Source organism: Nannospalax galili, unplaced genomic scaffold, assembly GCF_000622305.1.
Source record: "Nannospalax galili isolate Female #2095 unplaced genomic scaffold, S.galili_v1.0 scaffold648, whole genome shotgun sequence".
Classification (NCBI taxonomy): Eukaryota; Metazoa; Chordata; class Mammalia; order Rodentia; family Spalacidae; genus Nannospalax; species Nannospalax galili.
The window spans coordinates 3,133,279-3,141,045 of NW_008360311.1; the positions used below are offsets into that span (position 1 = coordinate 3,133,279).

General features: G+C 46.3%; 1 protein-coding gene across 2 annotated transcripts in view; it reads left to right on the plus strand.

Annotated features, from left to right (window-relative positions):
• Positions 1–7,767, plus strand: part of Hhat (hedgehog acyltransferase) — a 351,875-nt gene that overhangs the window by 331,716 nt on the left and 12,392 nt on the right. The window lies entirely within an intron of this gene.

Consider the following 7,767-nt stretch of genomic DNA (forward strand, 5'->3'; position numbering starts at 1 on the left):
CACTACAATATTGGTATATTCCCGATTCATTTAGGAAATGATGCATATAAGACTGATAATAAATGGTGTATCCAGTAAATAGCCATTATTTATGTACATGGAGAAATAGTTAGCTGATCCATTCTGGTGTGTTCTGGAATGTTCCACTCATAAGGTGGGTGACTCACCCCTTCATGTTTTATGTGACATCATTATAACTATGCCAATCGAAGTTGGTGATGCGGAAGTCACAGGGTCTTGCAGTTTAGTCCTAGAACTTAGAGGTTTCATGTGCCCCTCCCACCCACAGACGGTTTTCCTGTGAGTCCTCAATTCCATTGTATTTTCCAAGAGCTTTGTGGGAAGAGGGAACAATTTATTCCAATTAGTGGACAGCCTTTACCACAGAGCTAATGGCTGAGGCATCAGGATACCTCACACGGCTGTCTAGCAGTGTCCAGAGCAGTGGAAAGTTATACATTCATGGCAAGCAGGGGGCTGTGAGAGTTGTGGAAATTTTCTGCTGTGTGGAAATCAATTGGGATTTTGGAGTTGAAAAGTAGGTATCTTTGCAAAATTATTAGAAAATTTGGCCATCTCCTTCGAAGTTGATCTCCCTTCAGTTCCTTGTAGAAGGTGTGGAGTTATGCGCAGTTTGATCCAAAGAGACCTGGGGAAGAGATTCTGGCCCCAGTTTGGAGAAAGACCCACTGAGGCTCAGGGACGTGTAGTTACTTACAGCCAACTGGAACTACAGGTTGGTCTCTTGACTCTCAGCCCAGTGCTCATTTGAAGAGGTCAGCACATCCAAAACGTTCTCAAGGCCTAACTCATGGACAGGAGCCTTGAGAGAATGAAGAATTCTGTTTAGAAATTCTTTGGAAAGTCAGTTTGGGACTGTCTGTTTAGGGGTCCTGTTTTGGAAATCTGTGATATGCATTGGCATTTTTGCTGTATAATAAGGACATTTGTTTAACTTTGAATTCATCTTTTTCTAAATACCACTTTTTGCTTAGGACAACTTTGTGTATGGCCTGGGGCGCTCTGCAGGAAGCCTTCCTAGGCATGTGGGCCTCTGTGGTGGTTTGAATGAGAATGTCCCCCATAGGCTCCAAGTATTTGGACATTTTGTCCCCAGTTGGTGGCGCTGTTTTGGAAGGTCCCTGGGTCCCCAGCTTAGCAGGCTGGCCCCTTCCTTCCCAGACTCTGCCTCCCTCGTAGAGACTCTACTATTTGGCACGGATTCTTTAATATCCTCTTCATTGATAATAAATGCAGTTATGAGGCGGCCATTTCGAGTGCTGTACAGCATGTGGTGGATTTGGACACGCACTGCTTGGCGCATCCCTGCTGCCGTCGAGAGATGGCCCTTCAGCTGTGTCAGGCTCCGTGCTGCGTGCTTCATCGTCTGCTGTGTTCTGAGTCTGCTTGACATTCAGCTTACATCGGGACCTTGGCTGTGGCTAAGGCGGTGATCCGCTGCCCCAGCCTTTCTGATGCTGGTCTGGGGTGCAGGGTGTGAGGTGCAGGCGTGAGTTGGGGTTCCTGGCCAGTTTGCTACCCCTGGGGCTCCCCTTGCCCTCTCTACCTCACAGGGCCTTTCTTTCAGATTGTTCTGGTCAGAAGGACAGCATCCTGTCCGCGAGTCAGCCACCCGGATCTTGGTTCTTCCAAAACCTGCTGTTTGCTTTCTGGTTGTTCTGGCAGATGCTGTGTGTGTTTTTTCTGCCTCAGTTTTGTGGGGGTTAAAACCACCTTTAGTGTCACTAAGTACAACACGATGTAGGCATTTTGAGTACTGCAAGTGGTGAGCTCCATCACAGCAGAACCGGAATGTGCCATTACTTTTAACTGTGCTTGATTTTGTGTGTATGTATGCATATGCATGTGGGTGCACGTGTGTATGTGTATGCATGTGTGTGTGTGTTTAAGTGTGTTTGTGTGTGTATGGGATTGTATATATGCATGTGTGTTTGTATATAAGTGTGTGCATGTGTTTGTGTGTAGATGTGTAGATGTTTGCATGGATTTGTATGAATGTGTTTGTATGCATTTGTATGTTTCTGTGTATGCATATGCTTATGTGCATGTGTATATGTTTGTATGTATATTTATGTGTGCATGGATTTGTGTATGTAGGTGTATGTGTGTGCATGTGTTTGTGTATGACCATGCATGTATGAGTTTCTGTGTGCATGTATGTGTGTATGTGCATGTGTGTGCATATTTATGTGTTTGCATGTGTTTCTGTTTATAGGTATGTTTGTGTTTGAATGTCAATGTGTGTGCACATGTTTTTGTGTGCATGTGTATTTGTGCCTATGTGTATGTGTGTGCATGTACCCGTGTATGTGTTTACATGTTTGCATGCTCATGTGATTTTCTGCATGCATGTGCTTATGTGTTTATATGCATGTATATTTTTGTGCCTGTATATGTATATGCATGTTTGTTCATGTATGTGTATGTATGTTGTGCATCTGTGTGTGCATATGTTTGTGTATACATGTGCATGCACATGTCTGTGTAGGTACACATGCACCTGTGTGCTTGTGTGTGTGAACAAAGGTCAACCTTGTGTGCATTCCTCAAGAGCTGTTCACTTTTTAAAACAATTTTTATTAAATTTTTATGTATGTGTTTTGCCTGCATGTATGCAGATGTATCCATGTGTGCAATGCCCAAGGAGGCCAGAAGAGGGTGTTGGATCCCGTGAAACTGGAGTTAGGGACCATTGTTAGCCATCATGTGGGTGCTGGGCACTGAACCTGGGACCTCAGAAGAACAGCCAGTGCTCTTAACCACGGAGCCATCTCTCCAGCCCCCAACACTGTGTTTTTGAAACAGGGTCTCTTGTTGGCCTGGAACGCTCCGGCTGGGCTAGACTGGCTGGTCATCAAGCCCCAGGGATCCAGCTGTCTCCACTCCCTAGCTCTGGAGTTGCAGGCATGAACTACCTACCATGAACAGATTTTTCATGTGGGATCTAGGATTTGAACTCAGACTCATGCTTACATAGCAACCTTTTTTTTTTTTTTTTTTTTTTTTGACTGGGCTATCTAGACTCTAAATATACTTGGATTTTATTACAGGAGAACCCATAGACCAAGCAGATGGATTTTTTAAAAAAACCACCAGGGTTTATCAGTCTATCTAAAGTCCCTCCCTTCAAGAAGATCAGCTCTTCCTCACCCAGCAATAATCAGCTGCCAATAATTCTTCGACTAAGATTGGGGCTTGCTGTTCATTTCTATGGTTCTGTGCTGGGTTTTTGTCTGCCTAAGTTTGCATGGGCCTTGTGCATGCTGACACCTTTGCTGCAGACTCATATGAGAAGAGTCTCAGGAGCCTGTAGGACCATTTCCATATGGCCAGGTACCTCCGAGTGGCTGGAATTTTAAGGCCTGTTTGTAAAGACTCCTGAGCAGAAGAGGAACTATCCATATTATTATATGAGAAAAATACTCCTCACAAGCTTCCTGGCCTGAGCGCTGGCTTCAGCTGGCTCAGCTCCTCCTTCCCAGGCCTCCGAACCTTGCTCTGTGCACTCTGTTCTCACTTTTGGTCTGATCAAGTCTGTGAACCCTGAGCCTTGGGGCAATAGTGACAGGCCCCCAAGATAAGCAGACATTGAGGCCCAGTTGTTGCTTTTATGGAAATAATATCTCTTGTAGGATAAAAAATGCATTTCTCTAGAAAGTGTCTCATAACAAGGTACGTTTGAAAGAAACAAAACGAAAACTGACCTGTGACGTCACAGCCCAGGGATGCTTACCTCACAGCTCTCCTCTTGCAGGAATGCATCTGTGTTTTTAATTTGCAAATTTGCTGCAAAATCAACTACGGACTGTAAAAAGTGATTATGAGCCCAAACTCCGAATGGAATGTCTTATTGAATAAAGTAACATTGAGGAATTCAATTTGCCGTGTCTGCACATCTGCATAGCTTGTTCATTATTTCTAAGACAAAAATGCAATCTCATGTATTCCAATTTGGAGTAAAGTTGTGTTCTACGTCCATCCCCACCTCCTAAAAGTAGATTAAAGTAGTGGACAGTTTCTTCCTAGTTTTCTAAGACCAGAATAATGAAACATCCTTAACTGGGGGCTTAGAGGTGGACAGTAGTGCTAGCGGTTGGAGGCCACCATCAAAGCATCCATAGGTCCTTCTGTCATTGAGACTGTGGGTAAGACCCTTCTCGTTCTTTCCAGCAGTGCTGGTGGCTGTCCACCCTTGGTGTCATTGGCTTGCTGCTGCATCTGTTCCAACCTCCATCGCATCACATGACATTCTCCCTGTTTGTCTTGTGTCTATTTTCTCTTCTTACAAAGCTCAGCAGTCTTACTGGACATAGGACCACTTCTAATGGAGTATGGCTCTATGGTTTCCTCTGCACAGAGCTGCTGTCCCACTGAGCCACATTCTGAGGTGCTGGGCACATAGTCCTGCCAGCACCTGCCTTTGCCCCGCTCCACTGGGGCCGTTTTCCCCCCAGAGAAGGTGCTTATCGGGATCCACCTGTGGTACCTCTTGGGTGTCCTTGCACAGTGCATGGGCCATGTTCCTTGCCCACTGCCTCCACCGGCCTTGCAACTTCTTCCATTCCCATCTGTCCACCCCTTCCCTGGGACCTCTGTAAATGAAAGTTAAACTGCAGCCGGCGGAGAACACAAGGTTGGGGTGCAATGTGGAACTGTGGGACGAAACGGAGTTTAAATTTGACCACAAACATTACTGACTGTCTGTTACTATAGGGTCTGGACCAGTTTCCCATCAGCATAACGTCATCTAAAAAAAGATATTTGCAAGTTTTCTGTTGCAGATGCTGTTTTAGGTAAGTCGAGGCTCACAGGCTTCAGAGTGATGTCGTAAATCCCTAGTGGTGGAGGTTGTGATTGTCCTGAGTCTTCCTGCTCTTGCTTGTCTGCTCTCAGTCCCTGTGTCCCACCTCGCAGCAGATGAGTCTCTTTCCATGCCCACAGGAAGTTCCAGCTGTGCAGACCCAGCCACTGGCTCACTTTGCCCCAGTTACAGTGCAGACCAAAGCCTCTCATTCCTGCCTCAGCTTAAGCCCCTCTGCTCCCCACCCAAGCCTCGCTGTAGGGGGCCTGCTTTCCCAGGCTCTTTCTTGTATAGCTGAGACCATCAGGCTCCATATCGGAACTGCTTTTGTAACCACAGATAAAAATACTTCCTACAGGAGAGCTGAAGTCCTGAAGCCTTGTGTTTATTATCTGGACCTCCTCCCTCCATCTCAGAATGTCTCTCTCTCTCTCTCTCTCTCTCTCTCTCTCTCTCTCTCTCTCTCACTCTCTCTCTCTCTCTCTCTCTCTCTCTCTCTGTCATAGTCCTCTGGGTTGATTCACATCTTAAATCTTGGCATTGATCTCCGGCCTGCTTATTCGGTGCTATCTGGTTGTTAACCCGAGACCCCAAATCCGTCCTCACCCAGTGTTGAAGCTGGTTGTACCCCATGTGCATTCTCTGTTGTTTTCCCTCCAGGTTAGGGTTTATATGTTCTGTGGGGAAATTAGTGGCTGTATATGTTGCATGTGTATTAACACAAAATGCTAGATTAATTTGAAAATCTCAGAGGCCTGAGATTGCAGTATGTAAAATGTAAACATGGGTTGTATCTCACACGTTTGAGTTAACATGTCTGCATGTAGGAATGTTCAGCAAGTTTGTGGTTTCGTTCAAATGACACCAAGATGGAGCCTTCTAGAAACAGAACATTCTCAGCATGATGATTCTGTAAGTTATTGGGACTTGGGCATCCAGCTCTGTTCATTTTTGTGTTAAGTAACCCAGCCAGTGTGTATGAAAACAGCTTCCTGTAATTCAAACCTTTGGAATTGGCCCAACTGTATAATACCGGTCTCTGCAAAAGCCTGAGGTGGGGATAAGGGATAAATAAATTCAATAGCACGTGTTTGGCTGTGTATTCAACCCCAGTGTGTACGTGTGTACTACAGGGCACTTTCCTCAGGTACATGGCTGTCTGCAGATGCTTTGGAATCTTGTTCTATCCCCTCCGGACACCTTGTCCTTGTTTGTGGACTAGGAATACAGGCTTGTTTTGAGGAGTTCAAGCACCTTACCACTGCAAAAGTATTCACAAAACAAGCCGGGGCTCCGTGTCCACTCCGAAAGACTAAGCTAGAGTCAGGTGTGGCAGCATATGCCTAGAATCCCTGAATTCGGGAGGCTGCGGTAAGAGGATCACAAGGAAGTTCAAGGCCAGCCTGAGTTATATAGTGAGACCCCGTGGCACTAAACCAATGGCCGTGGCTGTAGCTCAGTGGCTGAGTGCTTGCCCAGCATGTGCAAAGCCCCGAGTTCCATCATCCTCAGCATTAGAGGAGGGAAGAGATGGGAGAGTCTAAGAGGATAGACCTGAAGACTGAGGGGGTCAGACCAAGGCAGTGGTAGTGCAGTGCTGGGGATCGTGAGGAATTCAGAAAGCTAGGACCGAAAATAGTGCAATCAGACGTGTGTGACTGAGGTGGACTGGGTTTTAAAGTCAAGAAATCAGAAGGCTCGAAGAAGTCAATGTCCAGTGCCAGCTTGCAGTAGGGCTCAGGGTTCCTGAGCTCAAGGGGTGCACCAGGGCTTTCTTTATTGTCTGGGATTGGGAGTTTCCAGATTTCTGTCTTGTGGTTCCTCGTTCCGGAGGCTGTGCTGAAACGGAATGTGTAAGCATCCATGAAAGGGTTAAACTATTGGTGTGTTCTTGAGTCTAACAGAAAGTGGCATCCTCTGTTTTGTCTTCACAGAAAGGATAAATAGAGGGTCAGAGAAATGGCTTGGCGGGTCGGAGCACTTGTTATACAAGCATAAGGACCAGAGTTCAGACCACCAGCACCCATGCAAAAGCCTGGCCGGGTCACAAGCCTGTAATCCGAGTGCTGATGCTGGGGTGTGGTTAGAGAAAGGAGGATTGCTGGGGCTTGCTGGCCAGCCAGGCTGAAAAGTAACAAGCTTTGGGTTCAGTGAGACAGCTGTCTCAGGGACTATGGCAGAGAGATGGAACAGGGTACCCCACATCCTCCTTTGGCCTCCACATGTGTGCCAGTGGGTATCTACACATGGGTATGCACATGTACACACACACACACACACACACACACACACACACAAAGGGCAAACATATCAGAGATATTTAACTTGTAGCTTTAGAGTTTAACAATTATAAACACATTTAAGGGGATTTATATGCAACTCAATGTCTAATAAGAAGGTTTGGAAGTCCTTGGACAGAAGATGTGTTTAGTCTCTTTTTAGATTAGCTGGATCCTCCCGCCCAGCTCTCGTGACCCCTCTGCACAGATTATGATGATGTAGTTTGTTTTCTTTCCTCACTTAATAAAGAGTTAGAAACGGGAGCGTGAGCTATTCTGGAGGGAAGATATAGTGCCCACCATGTGCTGTGAACACAAGTTCTAGCCATGCCCACCTGCAGCACTCGTGCCCAGTCCTCAGCCATTCCTGATGGAGTGGACCGTACCCAGGCTGCCCTGGCTGTGGCAGCTCCTCTCTGACTCAGTGTCTTAGTCTCACTCTCCTGGGAGCAGAAAACTGCGGAACACCCTCTACATTGAACGCAGTAATAACTTCACACCCACAAATTCATCATAGGCCCAGACTGGAGATGATGGGAACACACAGTTCTCAGGAAAAGGAAACACAGATGACTTTAAAGCAAGTAAAAAGACTCTCAACTTTTCCCCCCTCCCTCCTTCCTTTCAACATCTCTCTCTCTTCCTCTCTCTCTCCCCCCTCCCCCT